A 23,431-nucleotide genomic window follows, 5' to 3' on the forward strand; every position below is an offset into this window, starting at 1 on the left:
GTTCTAGGTCCAACTGGCACGCTGCCTAGGGGCATCACAATGGGTATCCCTGTTCTAGGTCCTTCTGGCACGCTGCCTAGGGGCATCACAATGGATATCCCTGTTCTAGGTCCTTCTGGCACGCTACCTAGGGGCATCACAATGGGTATCGCTGTTCTAGGTCCTTCTGGCACGCTGCCTAGGGGCATCACAATGGGTATCGCTGTTCTAGATCCTTCTGGCACGCTGCCTAGGGGCATCACAATGGGTATCGCTGTTCTAGGTCCTTCTGGCACGCTGCCTAGGGGCATCACAATGGGTATCCCTGTTCTAGGTCCTTCTGGCACGCTGCCTAGGGGCATCACAATGGGTATCCCTGTTCTAGGTCCTTCTGGCACGCTGCCTAGGGGCATCACAATGGGTATCGCTGTTCTACGTCTTTCTGGCATGCTGCCTAGGGGCATCACGATGGGTATCGCTGTTCTAGGTCCTTCTGGCACGCTGCCTAGGGGCATCACAATGGGTATCCCTGTTCTAGGTCCTTCTGGCACGCTGCCTAGGGGCATCACAATGGGTATCGCTGTTCTAGGTCCTTCTGGCACGCTGCCTAGGGGCATCACAATGGGTATCGCTGTTCTAGGTCCTTCTGCCACGCTGCCTAGGGGCATCACAATGGGTATCCCTGTTCTAGGTCCTTCTGACACGCTGCCTAGGGGCATCACAATGGGTATCCCTGTTCTAGGTCCTTCTGGCACGCTGCCTAGGGGCATCACAATGGGTATCCCTGTTCTAGGTCCTTCTGGCACGCTGCCTAGGGGCATCACAATGGGTATCCCTGTTCTACGTCCAACTGGCACGCTGCCTAGGGGCATCACAATGGGTATCGCTGTTCTAGGTCCTTCTGGCACGCCGCCTCGGGGCATCACAATGGATATCCCTGTTCTAGGTCCTTCTGGCACGCTGCCTAGGGGCATCACAATGGGTATCCCTGTTCTATGTCCTTCTGGCACGCTGCCTAGGGGCATCACAATGGGTATCGCTGTTCTAGGTCCTTCTGACACGCTGCCTAGGGGCATCACAATGGGTATCGCTGTTCTAGGTCCTTCTGGCACGCTGCCTAGGGGCATCACAATGGGTATCGCTGTTCTAGGTCCTTCTGGCACGCTGCCTAGGGGCATCACAATGGGTATCCCTGTTCTAGGTCCTTCTGGCACGCTGCCTAGGGGCATCACAATGGGTATCCCTGTTCTAGGTCCAACTGACACGCTGCCTAGGGGCATCACAATGGGTATCCCTGTTCTAGGTCCTTCTGGCACGCTGCCTAGGGGCATCACAATGGGTATCCCTGTTCTAGGTCCAACTGGCACGCTGCCTAGGGGCATCACAATGGGTATCGCTGTTCTAGGTCCTTCTGGCACGCTGCCTAGGGGCATCACAATGGGTATCGCTGTTCTAGGTCCTTCTGGCACGCTGCCTAGGGGCATCACAATGGGTATCCCTGTTCTAGGTCCAACTGGCACGCTGCCTAGGGGCATCACAATGGGTATCGCTGTTCTAGGTCCTTCTGCCACGCTGCCTAGGGGCATCACAATGGGTATCCCTGTTCTAGGTCCTTCTGGCACGCTGCCTAGGGGCATCACAATGGGTATCCCTGTTCTAGGTCCTTCTGGCACGCCGCCTAGGGGCATCGCAATGGGTATCCCTGTTCTAGATCCAACTGGCACGCTGCCTAGGGGCATCACAATGGGTATCCCTGTTCTAGGTCCTTCTGGCACGCTGCCTAGGGGCATCACAATGGGTATCCCTGTTCTAGGTCCTTCTGGCACGCTGCCTAGGGGCATCACAATGGGTATCCCTGTTCTAGGTCCAACTGGCACGCTGCCTAGGGGCATCACAATGGGTATCCCTGTTCTAGGTCCTTCTGGCACGCTGCCTAGGGGCATCACAATGGGTATCCCTGTTCTAGGTCCTTCTGGCACGCTGCCTAGGGGCATCACAATGGGTATCGCTGTTCTACGTCTTTCTGGCATGCTGCCTAGGGGCATCACAATGGGTATCGCTGTTCTAGGTCCTTCTGGCACGCTGCCTAGGGGCATCACAATGGGTATCCCTGTTCTAGGTCCTTCTGGCACGCTGCCTAGGGGCATCACAATGGGTATCCCTGTTCTAGGTCCTTCTGGCACGCTGCCTAGGGGCATCACAATGGGTATCGCTGTTCTACATCTTTCTGGCATGCTGCCTAGGGGCATCACAATGGGTATCCCTGTTCTAGGTCCAACTGGCACGCTGCCTAGGGGCATCACAATGGGTATCGCTGTTCTAGGTCCTTCTGGCACGCTGCCTAGGGGCATCACAATGGGTATCGCTGTTCTAGGTCCTTCTGGCACGCTGCCTAGGGGCATCACAATGGGTATCCCTGTTCTAGGTCCTTCTGGCACGCTGCCTAGGGGCATCACAATGGGTATCCCTGTTCTAGGTCCTTCTGGCACGCTGCCTAGGGGCATCACAATGGGTATCCCTGTTCTAGGTCCAACTGGCACGCTGCCTAGGGGCATCACAATGGGTATCCCTGTTCTAGGTCCAACTGGCACGCTGCCTAGGGGCATCACAATGGGTATCCCTGTTCTAGGTCCTTCTGGCACGCTGCCTAGGGGCATCACAATGGGTATCCCTGTTCTAGGTCCTTCTGGCACGCTGCCTAGGGGCATCACAATGGGTATCCCTGTTCTAGGTCCAACTGGCACGCTGCCTAGGGGCATCACAATGGGTATCCCTGTTCTAGGTCCTTCTGGCACGCTGCCTAGCGGCATCACAATGGGTATCGCTGTTCTAGGTCCAACTGGAACACTGCCTAGGGGCATCACAATGGGTATCCCTGTTCTAGGTCCAACTGGCACGCTGCCTAGGGGCATCACAATGGGTATCCCTGTTCTAGGTCTTTCTGGCACGCTGCCTAGGGGCATCACAATGGGTATCCCTGTTCTAGGTCCAACTGGCACGCTGCCTAGGGGCATCACAATGGGTATCGCTGTTCTAGGTCCTTCTGGCACGCTGCCTAGGGGCATCACAATGGGTATCGCTGTTCTAGGTCCTTCTGGCACGCTGCCTAGGGGCATCACAATGGGTATCCCTGTTCTAGGTCCTTCTGGCACGCTGCCTAGGGGCATCACAATGGGTATCCCTGTTCTACGTCCTTCTGGCACGCTGCCTAGGGGCATCACAATGGGTATCCCTATTCTAGGTCCAACTGGCACGCTGCCTAGGGGCATCACAATGGGTATCCCTGTTCTAGGTCCAACTGGCACGCTGCCCAGGGGCATCACAATGGGTATCCCTGTTCTAGGTCCTTCTGGCACGCTGCCTAGGGGCATCACAATGGGTATCCCTGTTCTACGTCTTTCTGGCATGCTGCCTAGGGGCATCACAATGGGTATCGCTGTTCTACGTCTTTCTGGCATGCTGCCTAGGGGCATCACAATGGGTATCGCTGTTCTACGTCTTTCTGGCATGCTGCCTAGGGGCATCACAATGGGTATCCCTGTTCTAGGTCCTTCTGGCACACTGCCTAGGGGCATCACAATGGGTATCCCTGTTCTAGGTCCAACTGGCACGCAGCCTAGGGGCATCACAATGGGTATCCCTGTTCTAGGTCCTTCTGGCACGCTGCCTAGGGGCATCACAATGGGTATCCCTGTTCTAGGTCCAACTGGCACGCTGCCTAGGGGCATCACAATGGGTATCGCTGTTCTAGGTCCTTCTGGCACGCTGCCTAGGGGCATCACAATGGGTATCCCTGTTCTAGGTCCTTCTGGCACGCTGCCTAGGGGCATCACAATGGGTATCCCTGTTCTAGGTCCTTCTGGCACGCTGCCTAGGGGCATCACAATGGGTATCCCTGTTCTAGGTCCTTCTGCCACGCTGCCTAGGGGCATCACAATGGGTATCCCTGTTATAGGTCCTTCTGGCACGCTGCCTAGGGGCATCACAATGGGTATCCCTGTTCTAGGTCCAACTGGCACGCTGCCTAGGGGCATCACAATGGGTATCCCTGTTCTAGGTCCAACTGGCACGCTGCCTAGGGGCATCACAATGGGTATCCCTGTTCTAGGTCCAACTGGCACGCTGCCTAGGGGCATCACAATGGGTATCGCTGTTCTAGGTCCTTCTGCCACGCTGCCTAGGGGCATCACAATGGGTATCCCTGTTCTAGGTCCTTCTGGCACGCTGCCTAGGGGCATCACAATGGGTATCCCTGTTCTAGGTCCTTCTGGCACGCTGCCTAGGGGCATCACAATGGGTATCCCTGTTCTAGGTCCAACTGGCACGCTGCCTAGGGGCATCACAATGGGTATCCCTGTTCTAGGTCCTTCTGGCACGCTGCCTAGGGGCATCACAATGGGTATCCCTGTTCTAGGTCCTTCTGGCACGCTGCCTAGGGGCATCACAATGGGTATCCCTGTTCTAGGTCCAACTGGCACGCTGCCTAGGGGCATCACAATGGGTATCCCTGTTCTAGGTCCTTCTGGCACGCTGCCTAGGGGCATCACAATGGGTATCGCTGTTCTACGTCTTTCTGGCATGCTGCCTAGGGGCATCACAATGGGTATCCATGTTCTAGGTACTTCTGGCACGCTGCCTAGGGGCATCACAATGGGTATCCCTGTTCTAGGTCCAACTGACACGCTGCCTAGGGGCATCACAATGGGTATCGCTGTTCTAGGTCCTTCTGGCACGCTGCCTAGGGGCATCACAATGGGTATCCCTGTTCTAGGTCCAACTGGCACGCTGCCTAGGGGCATCACAATGGGTATCCCTGTTCTAGGTCCTTCTGGCACGCTGCCTAGGGGCATCACAATGGATATCCCTGTTCTAGGTCCTTCTGGCACGCTACCTAGGGGCATCACAATGGGTATCGCTGTTCTAGGTCCTTCTGGCACGCTGCCTAGGGGCATCACAATGGGTATCGCTGTTCTAGGTCCTTCTGGCACGCTGCCTAGGGGCATCACAATGGGTATCGCTGTTCTAGGTCCTTCTGGCACGCTGCCTAGGGGCATCACAATGGGTATCCCTGTTCTAGGTCCTTCTGGCACGCTGCCTAGGGGCATCACAATGGGTATCCCTGTTCTAGGTCCTTCTGGCACGCTGCCTAGGGGCATCACAATGGGTATCGCTGTTCTACGTCTTTCTGGCATGCTGCCTAGGGGCATCACGATGGGTATCGCTGTTCTAGGTCCTTCTGGCACGCTGCCTAGGGGCATCACAATGGGTATCCCTGTTCTAGGTCCTTCTGGCACGCTGCCTAGGGGCATCACAATGGGTATCGCTGTTCTAGGTCCTTCTGGCACGCTGCCTAGGGGCATCACAATGGGTATCGCTGTTCTAGGTCCTTCTGCCACGCTGCCTAGGGGCATCACAATGGGTATCCCTGTTCTAGGTCCTTCTGGCACGCTGCCTAGGGGCATCACAATGGGTATCCCTGTTCTAGGTCCAACTGGCACGCTGCCTAGGGGCATCACAATGGGTATCCCTGTTCTAGATCCTTCTGCCACACTGCCTAGGGGCATCACAATGGGTATCCCTGTTCTAGGTCCTTCTGGCACGCTGTCTAGGGGCATCACAATGGGTATCCCTGTTCTAGGTCCTTCTGGCACGCTGCCTAGGGGCATCACAATGGGTATCCCTGTTCTAGGTCCAACTGGCACGCTGCCTAGGGGCATCACAATGGGTATCCCTGTTCTAGGTCCTTCTGGCACGCTGCCTAGGGGCATCACAATGGGTATCCCTGTTCTACGTCCAACTGGCACGCTGCCTAGGGGCATCACAATGGGTATCGCTGTTCTAGGTCCTTCTGGCAGGCCGCCTCGGGGCATCACAATGGGTATCGCTGTTCTAGGTCCTTCTGGCACGCTGCCTAGGGGCATCACAATGGGTATCCCTGTTCTAGGTCCTTCTGGCACGCTGCCTAGGGGCATCACAATGGGTATCCCTGTTCTAGGTCCAACTGACACGCTGCCTAGGGGCATCACAATGGGTATCCCTGTTCTAGGTCCTTCTGGCACGCTGCCTAGGGGCATCACAATGGGTATCCCTGTTCTAGGTCCAACTGGCACGCTGCCTAGGGGCATCACAATGGGTATCGCTGTTCTAGGTCCTTCTGGCACGCTGCCTAGGGGCATCACAATGGGTATCGCTGTTCTAGGTCCTTCTGGCACGCTGCCTAGGGGCATCACAATGGGTATCCCTGTTCTAGGTCCAACTGGCACGCTGCCTAGGGGCATCACAATGGGTATCGCTGTTCTAGGTCCTTCTGCCACGCTGCCTAGGGGCATCACAATGGGTATCCCTGTTCTAGGTCCTTCTGGCACGCTGCCTAGGGGCATCACAATGGGTATCCCTGTTCTAGGTCCTTCTGGCACGCTGCCTAGGGGCATCGCAATGGGTATCCCTGTTCTAGGTCCAACTGGCACGCTGCCTAGGGGCATCACAATGGGTATCCCTGTTCTAGGTCCTTCTGGCACGCTGCCTAGGGGCATCACAATGGGTATCCCTGTTCTAGGTCCAACTGGCACGCTGCCTAGGGGCATCACAATGGGTATCGCTGTTCTAGGTCCTTCTGGCACGCTGCCTAGGGGCATCACAATGGGTATCCCTGTTCTAGGTCCTTCTGGCACGCTGCCTAGGGGCATCACAATGGGTATCCCTGTTCTAGGTCCTTCTGGCACGCTGCCTAGGGGCATCACAATGGGTATCGCTGTTCTACATCTTTCTGGCATGCTGCCTAGGGGCATCACAATGGGTATCCCTGTTCTAGGTCCTTCTGGCACGCTGCCTAGGGGCATCACAATGGGTATCCCTGTTCTAGGTCCAACTGGCACGCTGCCTAGGGGCATCACAATGGGTATCGCTGTTCTAGGTCCTTCTGGCACGCTGCCTAGGGGCATCACAATGGGTATCGCTGTTCTAGGTCCTTCTGGCACGCTGCCTAGGGGCATCACAATGGGTATCCCTGTTCTAGGTCCTTCTGGCACGCTGCCTAGGGGCATCACAATGGGTATCCCTGTTCTAGGTCCTTCTGGCACGCTGCCTAGGGGCATCACAATGGGTATCCCTGTTCTAGGTCCAACTGGCACGCTGCCTAGGGGCATCACAATGGGTATCCCTGTTCTAGGTCCAACTGGCACGCTGCCTAGGGGCATCACAATGGGTATCCCTGTTCTAGGTCCTTCTGGCACGCTGCCTAGGGGCATCACAATGGGTATCCCTGTTCTAGGTCCAACTGGCACGCTGCCTAGGGGCATCACAATGGGTATCGCTGTTCTAGGTCCTTCTGGCACGCTGCTTAGGGGCATCACAATGGGTATCCCTGTTCTAGGTCCTTCTGGCACGCTGCCTAGGGGCATCACAATGGGTATCCCTGTTCTAGGTCCTTCTGGCACGCTGCCTAGGGGCATCACAATGGGTATCCCTGTTCTAGGTCCTTCTGGCACGCTGCCTAGGGGCATCACAATGGGTATCCCTGTTCTAGGTCCTTCTGGCACGCTGCCTAGGGGCATCACAATGGGTATCCCTGTTCTAGGTCCTTCTGGCACGCTGCCTAGGGGCATCACAATGGGTATCCCTGTTCTAGGTCCTTCTGGCACGCTGCCTAGGGGCATCACAATGGGTATCGCTGTTCTAGGTCCTTCTGGCACGCTGCCTAGGGGCATCACAATGGGTATCGCTGTTCTAGGTCCTTCTGGCACGCTGCCTAGGGGCATCACAATGGGTATCCCTGTTCTACGTCCAACTGGCACGCTGCCTAGGGGCATCACAATGGGTATCCCTGTTCTAGGTCCAACTGGCACGCTGCCTAGGGGCATCACAATGGGTATCCCTGTTCTAGGTCCTTCTGGCACGCTGCCTAGGGGCATCACAATGGGTATCGCTGTTCTAGGTCCTTCTGGCATGCTGCCTAGGGGCATCACAATGGGTATCCCTGTTCTAGGTCCTTCTGGCATGCTGCCTAGGGGCATCACAATGGGTATCCCTGTTCTAGGTCCAACTGGCACGAAGCTCCTTTGATGAGCCAAGTTCTCCCTTCTATTTGGCCACACCTGGTATCACTTCTCTGCTCTCTCCAGCTAGACACGCAGTCCTTGCCTTGAAAAGCTGTCGCAAAGACAGGACGGAAGATTTGGCACGTGTGCCACACCCCAGGCTAGGGAGAGCAGGCCTCAGAGCATCTTGTCCCCAAAGAAATCCCACAGACACAAAAGTAAGGTATCCTTTTTCAGGAATAGCGCATCATATGAATGTTGTTCTAAGAGCAGGGCAAGTATATTGATCTGGCAGAGGAAACTGACTAGACTCTGGGCTTTCCAACCCTCAAATGTCAAGAGCTGCTTAACCGTGGTGAATGGAAAACTTGACCAAGTAATGGTAGGTTGTTCAGGCACAATATAAACCAATATTTTCCCCCCTCCTTTCCCCAGATCACGCTCTTTTTCTCTGTCTTTCTTCTATCCAAGTTGGCCACACAGAATGCTCCAAGTTGTCAAAAGCAACGTATCTTGACAACTGCCAAGACAAGCTGCGTTCTGGTTGATCCATGCAGTGTACCCTCATCAGGAACTGACATTATCTAACCTCTTTTTCTATTAGAATGTGAGTCTATTAATATATAAGTAAAATTTACTTGTAAATATTATGGCACACAGCATATGAAACCTGAGACTGTAACAGCTGAACTTGAAAATGCCACACTATGGAATTTTTAATGAGATATATAAAGCAAGACGATTCATTAGTTTGGGAACCATAAAAGCTAACAAATTTATTGTGGCATAAGCATTTATAGACTTTGCCAGGGACTTCAGTGGTAGAACACCTGCTTTTCATGCCGAAGGTCCCAGGTTCAAATCCACCATATCTTCTGTTAAAAGGATCAGGTAATCCATAATATGAAAGACCTTGACTTGAAGCGATTACAAGATGTTGCCAGTCAGAGGAGACTTCAACAGACCAAAAGGCCTGAGGGCCAAATTATGGGTCTGACCCACATATCCATGGGTCTGACCCACATAGAGAGTGACATCATTTTAGAGAAGAATCCAGCCGTTTTAAAATGAGGCCAGGGCCTACAACAGGACCAAACAATCTTGTTCCCCTCAGTACAACTTTTCAAGTGCCAGAATAGCCCCCCATGGGACTTTTAAACAACTGAATTCTTCTTTAAAATGGAGTCAACATCCACTGGTCAAACTCATGCATGCTGTAACATCTAGTTTGCTAAGGAAAAACCACCTTTCGGATTTCTGTTCCATTGCCAAAGATCAGGGCTTGTTTGGTAGGGAAAAGTTCAGCAGAAACTCATTTGCATATTAGGCCACACCCCAATGTCACCGTTGTTTTGCACAGGAACTCATTTGCCTATTAGACCACATCCCCTGACACCAAGTCAGCCAGAACTGCGTTCCTGCTCAAAAAAACCCCAAACCCTGACTTTTAAAAGCCATGATTCAGCATTTCCCACACCCAAAATAATTTGGAAAAGAGATTTTGTACCTCATTTTGCTAGCTATTTATTTTGTTTGCACCCTTTTCTCCCCAATGCTCTTCCAGTTTATTCTCACCACAAACCTGTGAGGTAGATTAAGCTGAGACTGTGTTACTGGACAATGCAACCTCAACAAGTGTTCCATAGCAGACTGGGGATTTGAACCCAAATCTCACAGATTCTAGTCTGACTCTAACCACTATACCACACTGGCTGTCCTACATTTTTTTTAAAACATGTTTTGTCATACATGTAGTGTGAGTGTCAGACTTGTATCTGGGAGACCTTGTTCGAATCTCCACTTGTGCCATGGAAGCTAACTGAGTGGCCATGGAAGCACACTGGGTGAACAGCCACACTCTCTCAGCGTAACCTACCTCGAAGGATTGTTGTGAGAACAAAATGGCAGACAGGGCACAAATGAATGTAAATAAAATAACCTTTTAAAAACCGAACTAGAGCTATTTCACATGCAGCTTCTACAAAAGAAAGCTCTTTGCGCAAGAAAGCTAGTTTACTTTAAAAAAGAAAAGTACGATCAGAATTTATCTTAATTTGTTCTTCTCCAACAGAATTAACAGGAGTAGTTACAGTCTGGCGGACAGCCACAGGTCAAAGTCAACAGGTGTCAGACATTGGAGAGTATCACTGTGTTATTATGCTAAATGTATTCTGTAACTTGTTCCTTGACATGACTAACGCCATTTTGAATTCCTAATACTAACTGTGAAGCAGAAGACCTTGCGTATCAAACGGTCTTAGAAATGTTACTAACCCATGCTGTGAACTCCTCTGCATAACACTAACAAAGCAATAGCCCTTTGAAGATAGCAAGTCTCAAGGAGAGCCAGCAGGGCTCCTCCGTGAGAAAGGGAGCCGCAAGCGATAAGGAGTAGGGAAAGTGTTACTTCTGACGTTAGAGTGTGAGAATGTAGGATTGTTTATGAATGCTTTGATGTAAGGCCTTAAAACCCTTGTATGTTTCAATGCTTGCTATCAGTTCCAATGACTGCCTGTCCAGAACTTTGAGATATCAAATAAACGTTACTACTTTTGCAACAAATGATGGTCCGTTTACTTTGAGCTCCAACATCTGACAACAGGCTTCTTAAAAGGCACACTTCATCTACAAATTATTTTCCTGGTTACACATTAATTTTTTAATGATTCAAATTATTATACGCCACCCGTCAACTATCAGGTACCTGGAGCCATGGACGACATAAAGAAGATATTAGATTTATATCCCACCCTCCACTCCGAAGAGTCTCAGAGCGGCTCACAGTCTCCTTTACCTTCCTCCCCCACAACAGACACCCTGTGAGGTAGATGAAGATATTGGATTTATATCCCGCCCTCCACTCTGAAGAGTCTCAGAGGAGCTTACAATCTCCTTTACCTTCCTCCCCCACAACAGACACCCTGTGAGGTGGGTGGGGCTGGAGAGGGCTCTCACAGCAGCTGCCCTTTCAAGGACAACCTCTGCCACGGCTATGGCTGACCCAAGGCCATGCTAGCAGGTGCAAGTGGAGGAGTGGTAATCAAACCCGGTTCTCCCAGATAAGAGTCCACACACTTAACCATTACACCTGGTGTAGAGAATCTAACAATTCTCTGATCAATGCCTTTTGGCTATCCCTTCTTCTGGGGCGACAAGAATAAAGCTTTTTTCAGAGGCTGCTCCTTGTTTATTTACTTTTTAAAAAGATTTCAAACAAGTTTATTTCAAAATACAGAAATACACACCGAATCACACACAGAATTATACATAAATGTACAAACAAACAAAATCAAACCTACCCAGTCACCAAAAAACAACTAAAGAAACCCAGATTACAAACAGTAATCACAAGCAAATGCCAAACCGGCATATACCTCCCGGATCTGTTATCATTCCAGAGGGCCTGTAAAATGGAGCTGTTCCGCCAAGCCTATGGTTGAACATATGAACATATGAAGCTGCCTTATACTGAATCAGACCTTTAGTCCATCAAAGTCAGTATTGTCTTCTCAGACTGGCAGCGGCTCTCCGGGGTCTCAAACTGAGGTTTTTCCACACCTATTTGCCTGGACCCTTTTTTGAAGATGCCAGGGATTGAACCTGGGACCTTCTGCTTCCCAAGCAGATGCTCTACCACTGAGCCACCGTCCCTCCCCTGGTTGAGGCAGGCAGGCGTTCTATTGCTTTCCTCTGATCTATTGTTTTAACTGTTTAATTGCACTGATGCTTTATTGTTGATTTTAATGGTTTTATTATGTTGGAATCCGCCCTGAGCCAGCAATGGGAAAGGGCGGAATATAAATATACAGAAAGAGATAGATAGATGATGGATGGATGGATGGATGGATGGATGGATGGATGGATGGATGGATGGATGGATGGATGGATACTGCTCATTTGAACCAAAATTCCCATGTGAATTCCTTGTTTATTTCTTTCACTCATGCTCCACTTGCTCCTCAACCCAAGACAGCAGACAATTCTCCCATTTTATACTAACAACAACCCTTTGTGGTAGGTTAGACTGAGAGTGTGTGATTGGTAGAGCTGCCAGGTCAGGAAATACTTAGAGATGGGGTGGAGTCTAAAGAAGGTGGGGTTTGGGAGGGACTTCAATGGGGAACCATGCCCTAGAGTCCATCTTTCAAAGTAGCCATTTTCTCCAGGACAACTGATTTCTCTTGCCTGGAGATCAGATGTAATAGCAGGAGATCTCCAGCCGCCACCTGGAGATTAGCAACCCTAGTGACTGCCCCAAGGTCACTCAACAAGCTTCCATAGTAGAGTGGGGATTTGAACTTGGAGTCTTCCCAGAGCATATTCCGACAATCTAGCTCAGGGATGGTCAAACTAGCTTAATATAAGAGCCACATAAAATAAACACCAGGCATTTGAAGAAGAAGAAGAATTGTAGATTTATATCCCACCCTTCTCCCTGAATCAGAGACTCAGAGCGGCTTACAATCTCCTATAGCTTCTCCCCCCACAACAGACACCCTTTGAGGTGGGTGGGGCTGAGAGGGCTCTCACAGCAGCTGTCCTTTCAAGGACAACCTCTGCCAGAGCTATGGCTAACCCAAGGCAATTCCAGCAGGTGCAAGTGGAGGAGTGGGGAATCAAACTTGGTTCTCCCAGATAAGAGTCCACACACTTAACCACTACACCAAACTGGCTCTCTTAACCACTACACCAAACTGGCTCTCTTAACTCACTATGCACACTTAACTCACTACACCAAACTGGTTTGAGAACCACAAGATATGAACATCGGATGTTTGAAAGCAAAGGAAGGAAAGCAAATAGATGGGAGGAAGGAGAGGTAGAAAGAAAGCAACTCTAAATGCATTCTGCAAGCCGCTGGCTGGTTTGTCTTGAGGAAGTGATTTATAGAGAGAAATGCTTTTCCAAGTCAGCCAATGGGGTGGTGGGAGCTTCAAGAGCTACACAATATGTGTGAAAGAGCCATAATTTGGCCACCCCTGATCTAGCTACTATACCGCACTGGAATAAACTTCCTAACATTGTGAAGATGTCTTCAATATCACAGAGATTCCATAAATTGCATAAGGCAAGATTCAAGAAGATTTTCATCTCTATGACACAGCCATTTTCGATGATAGCTGGATTCACCTGTTACTTATGTATTTTTAATTGTATAGTTTGGATCATCATAATAACCCACTTTGAATCCAGTTCTGGGGGCGGGGGAGTTGAAAAGGACCAGAGAAAAATAAATCTAAACCAGTCTTCAGTGAAACAGTTGTTAAAATAGCGCTTTTATTTTTACAATTATTTGCACTAAATAAATTTCTGAATAGTTTAAACTTGCTTTTCTCTAGTCCTTAAACTGTCAGCAGTAGAGGCCGGTCTGTGGAAGGTTTTTTTTATGTCTGTTTGTTTCTGCAGATAATGTTGAGTGGCACCAGGACCAACAGATTTACTGTTGCATTTTAATTATTAAACCTATATTTTTAAAAGAGGGATTAACGGGCTTGAAGTTCAGCTAGTAAACAATAATGATTAATATTTTAGCCAGTAATTGAGATTTCATGCATAGATGAGATCAAGAGCAAAAATGACATTGTTAGATCATAAAAAAATACAGATTATCCCTTTTCATGTCAATATACAGGTGGAGACGGAACCCATCACAGAATTAGGAAGACGCGTAATGAAGATTAGTCAAGTACTGTCTATTCTGATTGCTAGTCTTGTTCCAGGCAGGAAAAAAGTCTTCCTTTTTATACTGGAGATCTTTTAATTATTATTATTTATTTCATTTATAATATTTCTCAAAGTCCCCAGACAACTTACAGTTGAAAAAAAAAGTAAAGGTAGTCCCCTGTGCAAGCACCAGTCGTTTCCGACTCTGGGGTGACGTTGCTTTCACAACATTTTCACGGCAGACTTTTTACGGGGTGGTTTGCCATTGCCTTCCCCAGTCGTCTACACTTTCCCCCCAGTAAGCTGGGTCCTCAATTGACCGACCTCGGAAGGATGGAAGGCTGAGTCAACCTGGAGCCAGCTACCTGAACCAACTTCCGCTGGGATTTAACTCAGGTCATGAGCAGAGGGCTCCGACTGCAGAACTGTAGCTTTACCACTCTGTGCCACTCTTCATACAGTTAAAAAACCACAGTCTAAAACACAAGTCATTAAGCACAGACATGCACCGTAAAATCTATCTGGAACACAGAGCAGTCCATTAAAAAAACTGTTAAGATGAACCCATAATTAAAAGCCTGGCTAAGATGATGTGTTCTAGCCTGGTGCCTAAAAGAAAGTAAAGGCCAGGCAAGCCTCAAGAGGGAAGGTGTTCCAAAAGTGGGGTGCCACCACTAAAAGTATCCTACCTACCTCACCTCACTCTGAAGGCAAACTAGTTCTGAGGATTCTCAATAGAGCATCAGGCAAAAGATACCACAAAAGGTCCTAAAATTTTTACAGATTCATGTTGGTCTGAAGAAATAGAACAAAGTTTGAGTCCAGTGGCACCTTCAAGACCAACAAAGCTTTATTCTGGATATAAAATTAATTGTGCATGCACACATCTTCAGATCCATTCTGGCTATTTCGTGTGTGTGCACACTTTGTTCTAACTTTAAGTTTAACCTTTTCTGGAAGGGTCACTCTCTAAGTTCTGTACAAGTAATCTCAGTGCTGTTATAAATGTTAATTAGAGGAACTAGTACAAAATGATACTGCTCTGGCATACAATTCCTTTGTATGATTTATGTAAGTTTAAAATACTGGCACTTGGGAAAATGTTGGTAAGCGTGCAGACATTTTTAAAGCAGTAACCCCTGCCCACCCGCAATCCATTCAATCTTCATTGTTGGAAGTGGGAGTTTTTACAAGACCATCATAGGAATTCTTGGCCCAAGTTTTGGTAAATTTCACTCAAGGGCATTTTCCTGCAGAATTTATTATATTTAAGTCATTTAAAGAGTATTTCAGTGCAATTTTACATATTCAGATTTTAATGGTTTTAAGCTGTTATTAATATATAAGAACATAAGAAAAGCCAAATTGGATCAGGCCAATGGCCCATCCAGGCCAACACTCTGGGCGTTTTCGCACTGACCTTACTCCGGAGCGACGTCCCTCTTCACCGCGCAGAATCTGCGTGGATTTCGCACACATTGCTCCACAGAACCTGGAAGAGCCGCAAAGTCCCGCGGCTTTTGCATCGCAAATGTAAACTGGTTTTTGGCGGTTTACATTTGCGACGCAAAAGCCGCGGGACTTTGCGGCTCTTCCGGGTTCTGCGGAGCAACGTGTGCGAAATCCGTGCAGACACTACGCGGTGAAGAGGGACTTCGCTCCGGAATAAGGTCAGTGCAAAAACGCCCTCAGTGTCACACAGTGGCCAAAAAAACCAGGCACCATCAAGAGGTCCACCAATGGGGCCAGGACACTAGAAGCCCCCCCACTGTGCCCCCCAAGCACCAAGAATACAGAGCATCCCTGCCCCAGACAGAGAGTTCCATCCATATCTTGTGGCTAACAGCCACTGCTGGACCTCTGCTCCATACATTTAACCAATCCCCACTTGACGCCATCTATGCTTCTAGCTGCCGCCACCTCCTGTGGCAGTGAATTCCACATGTTAATCATCCTTTGGGTGAAGAAGTACTTCCTTTAATCCGTTCTAACCTGACTGCTTGGCAATTTCATTGAGTGTCCACGAGTTCTTGTATTGTGAGAAAGGGAGAAAAGTACTTCTTTCTCCACCTTCTCTATCCTACGCATAATCTTGTAAATTTCTGTCACACATCACCTCAATCACAACACACATCTTTCACATCACCTCCTGCAGGCTCCTTTTACTGGAGATGCTGGGGATTGAACCTGGGACCTTCTGTATGCCAAGCAGATGCTCTACCACCAATTCTTGCCCATCCTCAGGGTCAAAGGGTCACAAAATGCAAGAAGAATGAAAAGGAATCACATAAATCCAAACCTGAGAAATACAGAGACCAGTCACTGGTTATGCTAACATAACAGTCTGAGTAGGCAATAGTGACCTTGATAGATCAAGGGTATGATGAAGATAGAGACTGGATTTATATCCCGCCTTTCACTAGCCAAAGGAGTCTCAGAACGGTTTACAATTTCCTTTCCCTTCCTCCCCCACAACAGACACCCTATGAGGTAGGTGGGGCTGAGAGAGCTCTGACAGAAGCTGCTCTTTCTTTGCGAGAGCTGTGGCTGACCCAAGGCCATTCTAGCAGCTACAAGTAGAGGAGTGGGGAATCAAAGCCGGGTCTCCCAGATAAGAGTCCGTGCACTTAACCACTACACCAAACCGGCTCTTTCTCTGTGTTCATGACATCACCAAAGTGCAAACCTCTGCACTATGAAAAGTAAAAAGGTTTTGTTAACGTCAGGTCTGGGTCTTTGAGCTAGTTTATAGAATTGTTTTTCAAGCTGTTTGACATTATAAACCAGAATATTGTACTTATGAAAAATGCAGTTTCATTACAATGGAAGATGATTAAACTGGGGGAAAATATTGACTGTACAGTTTTATGAAGGAAAAGTGTTGTTCAAAACTCTCCTCAGAAAAATGTCTGTTATGATGCGCTTTGGCCACATAGGTTGTTTTTCTTAAGAGATTTATTAAACTTAAACTCAAAGGGAACTGAAACGGCTCAGCAAAGCAACGACACATTATACAAACCACAAAGAATGGTCTAACAATGTCTCTGCTACAGCTACCTGAATCTGACCATATATATACTGCAGTAGTAGACACTTCCCCCACCCCCACTTATTATCAAAAATAACAATCTGGAACAGAGGGGACTGTGGGTTTTAAAGCCTGAAGTGTAAAGCTGTTGTCTGCAGTATGTTTAATTCATCACTGCCCATCTTGGAATTTTTCTATAACATTGTACTAAAGGACAAAAGTCCGTATAGTCAAAGCGATGGTATTCCCAGTAGTAATGTATGGCTGTGAGAGCTAAACCATAAGGAAGGCCAAGCCCAGAAGAATAGATACTTTTGAGCTGTGGTGCTGGAGAAGACTCTTGAGAGTCCCTTGGACTGCAAGAAGATCCAATCAATCAGTCCTAAGGGAAGTCAACCCAGACTGTTCCCTGGAAGGTCAGATGCTGAAGCCGAAGCTCAAATCCTTTGGCCACCAAATGAGAAGGGAGCACTCCCTGGAGAAGACCCAGATGCTGGGAAAGATTGAAGGTAAAAGCAGAAGGGGGTGGCAAAGGAAAAGATGGTTTGACAGTGTTATTGAATTTGAGCGAACTTAAGAGGACGGTGGGTGATGTGGCCCATGGGGTCACAAAGAGGTAGGCTTAACTGTGCAATTGAACAACAATAAAGGACTTCATTTCTCAATTGATTGAATGATCAGCATTATCTGGCTGTTCAACTATTGCTGTAGGGGAGAAATGGTTACACTGTATTATTTGCTCTCATATATGTTACATTCTATATTAAAGGTAAAGGTAAAGGCAGTCCCCTGTGCAAGCACCAGTCGTTTCCGACTCTGGGGTGACGTTGCTTTCACGTTTTCATGGCAGACTTTTTTCAGGGTGGTTTGCCATTGCTTTCCCCAGTCATTTACACTTTACCCCCAGCAAGCTGGGTACTCATTTGACCGACCTCGGAAGGATGGAAGGCTGAGGCAACCTTGAGCCGGCTACCTGAACCCAGCTTCTGTTGGGATCAAACTTAAGTTGTGAGCAGAGCTTGGACTGCAGTACTGCAGCTTTACCACTCTGCGCCACGGGGCTCTTTGCTATATTACATTCTATATTACAATCATCTTAAGAGATCCCTATTTAATTGCCATTCTTGGCGTACTGGTGCAGAATTTTCATGAGATCTGATATATATTGAGTGGGAGTGATGGTTCATGAACACACAAAGCTGTTTCATACAAAATCAGACCATCAAACTCTGTATTATTGTCTACTCAGATTTGGCAGTGGCTCTCCAGGAACTTAGGCCGAGATTTTTCACATCATCTACTACCTTGGTGCTTTCAACTGGAGATGCCGAGGATTGAACCTGCTACCTTCTGCATGCCAAGTGGACGCTCTACGACTAAACCACAGCCCTCCACTACTGAGCAGGCAGGAACTGACTCATACAGAGTACTAAGTATGGAGTTCTAGCAAATTATTTAATCCACATTCACCTGGAGTTTCGTTATTATGGCCATTGCAGATGAGGGAAGTCATCTACTGGAATTTCTAATGTACACAGCACAATGCTACCAGCGTTGTACCCTTTTTAAATCCACTGAAGTAAACAAGCTTATGAAGATGTTATGCTGCTTAGGACTGTGTTGTAAGGGATGCCATATAAACAAAGACTTGGAAGGGACCTCCAGGGTTATCTAGTTCAACCTCTTGTAGCCCCCTCTAACAACAACTCTCCACAACTGCAGTATTCACTCCAGTGCAAAACTAGGGGTTCCCACACACAAACACACTGTGCTGTCAAAAAGTGAGGGGATCATCTTATGCTTGCTCATGAGTTACAGTTGTGCCCATAAAAAGCAAGGAGATGCACAACATTTTTAGGGTAGTAATCTTATATTCAGTGTCACCTTCCTTCTGAGCAAATACTGCATATGAGTACAAGGAAAACTACTGTTTTAAAAATTCCAGTGCTCAATGCAAAGTGCTAAGGATGAATTACATGAAAAGTGCACCTAAAATAAATTAAAGCGAAGCAGTTACTATAGAAATTAACTATAAAAACATCTGTCCACAGAAAAAGAGCTCATATTATTTAATCCACCTACAGAAACAAAATGGTAATTTCTGCATCACAATTTTTACCAGTGCTTTAAAAAGGTAAAGGTAGTCCCCCTGTGCATGTACCAGTCATTTCCGACTCTGGGGTGACATTGCTTTCACAACGTTTTCACAGCAGACTTTGTATGGGGTGGTTTGCCATTGCCTTCCCCAGTCATCTACACTTCCCCCCCCCCCCCAACCAGCAAGCTGGGGACTCCTTTTACCGACCTCGGAAGGATGGAAGGTTTACCAGAATATAAAATATTTAAATTCCTCTGTAAATTAGAGAGGTTGGTCTCTCTTAGCTTCGAGAGAAGCAATTTGTTAAGGATATTGGATGAAATAGCAAATCAGCTAAGAGGTCAACATGAAAGCTCTCCTCAGGTTCAACTACATCAACATTTTGCTTCAAAAATTTGAGCCAGATTACGTGCTGTTGTTTTTTAAGGAACCACTGCATGCAGTTTAGCATCAAGTGAAAAAATACTTCATTTATGTATCATGTTGTGAGAATCCCCACCCCCATTTGCAATTCTTTGTGAAGCATTTCAGAACGATGGGAAAGATCTAGTGAAACCAGAACAACATTCATCTCTCCAATTAACAGAGCATGAGAAGAAGAAAAACCACACAGATAAAATGTGGGCATAGGTTTTTAAATAAAGCCAAAATAGATAAACCCTTTTTTTCATTCCCGGTACGTTAACAGGCATTGGCTATTTCACATGAACGCATGTCAGGGTGCTACAAAAACATAGTAACCTTATATATTGCCTACAAATAACGAAGTTTACTTGTTTGTAATGAGGTAACCCATACACTTATTGGTGGTCCCATACACACCATTATGTAATTTCTGCCTTTGTGTTTAAAATGATACGTTAACAACATCGTTATCCCTCCCTCAAACATTTTGGTTCTCTTTTGGATTACCTTCTGGCTGGAAGCAACATTGAAAAGACCTGAGAAATCATTCACACTACGCAAGAAAAAAAAACCTACAGACCAGGCAACAAAAACATCCAACATCAAAATAAATAAATAATGACCACTGATTAACCAGTTCCTACTGTTCTCCCCAGACCACTAAAGTCAACCATAGAGACAAGTCTCTAGACGACATCAGGAGCTACATCACAAACATAAGCAGCTATATCACAAACTGTAGCTTTAGTACCAAAATTATAACACAAGAAATCAGCCATTTCAAAAGCAATCCCAGAAAGGAAGACCTAGGAAGAAATAAAACCTGAAAGATGCCACGCAGGACAACATGCTCAAATACTTAAAACACATGCAATATGCAACATGACAGGGATGCCAGCCTCCAGGTGGGACCTGGGGATCCCCTGGAATTACAGGCTACAGAGATCAGTCCCCCTGGAGAAAAGGGATGCTTTGGAGGAGGGACTCTGGGGCATTGTGCCCCATTGAGGTCTCTGCCAGGCTCCAAGAGGGTCCCAAAATGGGTATGGCAAACCTATTCTCCACCACTAGCATGGTAAACGGGGGGCATCAGGTACCGACAAATTGCTGCCCTCTCTGCCAACTAATTCCTTTGGAGTTTGATTTCCTGCTTCAGGGACCCTGGCAAACAAACCCAAGCCTTCCTTGGGTTCAGTAGGCATGTGCCAAAATGGCATGAGCCTGGCAGATCGCGCTCCCCCTCCACAAAAAGCAGCCCCTCTCAGTGTGATCCTAAGCAGAGGTCCACTTTTACAGGTTTGCTGCTGTATTCCTTTATCAAGCGGCAGCTGGCCCTGCCAGACATCTCCGAAGGAGAAAAACAAATCCCTGTTCTACCATCTGAGCATCAACCAGGGTAGTAAAGGGGTGGGGGAACCACCCAGAGACCCCAGCAGCAGATGGGAGAGCAGGGTTGCCAGACCCAGGTAGGGAAACACCTGGAGATCTGGGGGAGGACCCTGGGGAGGACAGGAGGGGTACAAGGCCAGAGTCCCCCCCCCCCGCCAAAGCAGCCCTTTTCTCCAGGAGAACTGAGAAGGTTGCCACCTGCCAATAGAGGATGTAGGGGGTTAGGGTTGCCAGATCCAGGTAGGGAGAATCCTGGAGATTTGGGAATGGAGAGCAGGGACCTCAGTGGGGAACAAGGACAGTGGGGTGCCCCCTTCCTTTTCTCCAGGGGTCACCACCACCCCTCTCCTGCCATTAGAGGGGAATAGGGTTGCCAGATCCAGGTAGGGAGAATCCTGGAGACTTGGGGTGCAACGGCACAAGAGTCTCCACTCTTTAAAGCATCCATTTTCTCCAGGGGAACTGATAGCATTGCCAGCTGCCCCTCCCCCAGCCACCGATGGAGGGGGGGGGTTACCAGGTGCAGGCTAGGAAAGTCCTGGAGGTTTGGGGATGGAGGTGGGGGGAGAGAAACAAGGCCCCCTGCAGGCCGGGTGCGATGCCACCAGAGCCCCTTCCCCCCACACAAAGCGCTCATTTCCCCTGGAGGAAACCGCTCTCTGTCGCCTGGAGCTGAACTACGATGTGGGCTAGGCCCACCTAGGAAGAGAAGGCAGGCATCCTTGGGGGTGGGGAGGACAGGACTGGCCCTGCCACTAGGCAGCCTAGGCGACTGCCTAGGGCGCCAGCCTTCTGGAGGGTCACATAGGCGACTACCTAGAGTGCCAGCCTTCAGGGAGGGTCACCTAGGCGACTGCCTGGGGCGCCAGCCTTCTGGGGGGGCCACCTATGCGACTGCCTGGGGCGCCAGCCTTCTGGGGCGGCACCTAGGTGACTTCCTGGGGCTCCAGTCTTTTGGGGGGGGTCACCTAGGTGACTGCCTGGGGCGCCAGCCTACTTGGGTCCACCTAGGTGACTGCCTGGGGCGCCAGCCTTCTGGGGCACCACCTAGGTGACTGCCTGGGGCGCCAGCCTTCTGAGGCGGCACCTAGGTGACTTCCTGGGGCTCCAGTCTTTTTGGGGGGTCACCTAGGTGACTGCCTGGGGCGCCAGCCTTCTGGGGTCCACCTAGGTGACTGCCTGGGGCGCCAGCCTTCTGGGGCAGCAGCTAGGTGACTGCCTGGGGCGCCAGCCTTCTGGGGTCCACCTAGGCGACTGCCTAGGGCGCCATCCGCATGTGACTGGGCGCCGTTATCCCAGGGGGGTGCCAGAAGTCCAGGGCCGGCCCTGGTCGGGGGGGGGGGGGCGTGCAGCCGCGCTCAGGCCCTCCCTCCCCCCGCGAGATGCCGCATAGCAGCGTCGCCTCCCGTGCTGGCCGCAGCCAGAGCCCCGCGGCCGGGCAGGGCGGCGGCGGCGCCACACAAAGCCCTACCTGAGGGGAGGCCTCGCCGTCCCCCCCGCGCCGGGTCTCGTCGGGCTCCTCCCGCGCTGCAGCAGCCCCGGCGGCCCAGGAGGCGGAGGGAGGCGCCCGATGCTGCTGCTGCTGCTGCCCCGCCTCTCCCGCCACACGCGGCGCCGCCCCTGGGGGGCAGCAGAGGCCGCCTCAAGCCCCGCAGCAGCGAGAGGGATGCTCCGGCCAGGCGCCCCCGCCCCGCCGCCTCCTTCGCCTCAGCCGCCGCCGGGCATCGCTCGCTCGTGCCCCTCCTCGCCCCGCCCTCCCTCAGCCCACGCCCCGCCCCGCCTCCAGGCCCCGCCACACCCGCGGAGGGGGGAGGCAGAACAGCCGCCCCTCCCTCCCTCCTCACCTGCTCCTCTGAGGAGAAGGGGCGCCGCCCCTCGGCTGGGCTCCTCGGCCTCCCTCTGGCCGCCTGGCGCGCCGCTGCGGGGAGGGAACGAGGGGCGGGAGCCGCCTGCGCCCATTAAGAGGCCGGCACGGCCCGGCCCAGCCCACCGGGGAGGGAGGGAGGGGGGGCCACGCTTGCCACTTCAAGGAATAGCTGCGGGCTTTGGGGGTGGAGCCGAGAGACTTTGGGGGGTGCAGCCAGGAGTAGGGCTGCCAAGTCCCGTTCAAGGAATAGCTGGGGGCTTTGGGGGTGGAGTCAGGAGACATTGGGGGTGGAGCCAGGAGTAGGGCTGCCAAGTCCCGTTCAAGGAATAGCTGGGGGCTTTGGGGGTGGAGTCAGGAGACATTGGGGGTGGAGCCAGGAGTAGGGCTGCCAAGTCCCGTTCAAGGAATAGCTGGGGACTTTGGGGGTGGAGTCAGGAGACATTGGGGGTGGAGCCAGGAGTAGGGCTGCCAAGTCCAATTCAAGGAATATCTGGGGACTTTGGAGGTGGAGTCAGGAGTAGGGCTGCCAAGTCCCGTTCAAAGAACAGCTGGGGGCTTTGGGGGTGGAGCCGGGAGACTTTGGGGGTGGAGCCAGGAGTAGGACTGCCAAGTCCAATTCAAGGAATAGCTGGGGGCTTTGGGGTGGAGCCAGGAGACTTTGGGGGTGGAGCCAGGAGTAGGGCTGCCAAGTCCCGTTCAAGGAATAGCTGAGGGCTTTGGGGGTGGAGTCAGGAGACTTTGGGGGTGGAGCCAGGAGTAGGACTGCCAAGCCCAATTCAATAAATAGCTGGGGGCTTTGGGGGTGGAGCCACAAGTAGGACTGCCAAGTCCAATTCAAGGAATATCTGCGGACTTTGGAGGTGGAGCCAGGAGACTTTGGGGGTGGAGCCAGGAGTAGGGTTGGCAAGTCCAATTCAAGGAATAGCTGGGGGCTTTGGGGGTGGAGTCAGGAGACTTTGGGGGTG

The 23,431-nt window shown here is 50.3% G+C and overlaps 1 protein-coding gene across 1 annotated transcript in view; it reads right to left on the reverse strand.

Annotated features, from left to right (window-relative positions):
* Positions 1–22,526, reverse strand: part of HECW2 (HECT, C2 and WW domain containing E3 ubiquitin protein ligase 2) — a 300,474-nt gene extending 277,948 nt beyond the window's left edge. Inside the window, exon 1 of the mRNA XM_060256888.1 lies at positions 22,444–22,526. The gene's annotated coding sequence lies outside the window, so the exon portion shown is untranslated. The remainder of the gene's footprint in view (positions 1–22,443) is intronic.
* Between the last annotated feature and the right edge of the window lie 905 nt (positions 22,527–23,431).

This window comes from Heteronotia binoei, chromosome 16 (assembly GCF_032191835.1).
Source record: "Heteronotia binoei isolate CCM8104 ecotype False Entrance Well chromosome 16, APGP_CSIRO_Hbin_v1, whole genome shotgun sequence".
Lineage (NCBI taxonomy): Eukaryota > Metazoa > Chordata > Lepidosauria > Squamata > Gekkonidae > Heteronotia > Heteronotia binoei.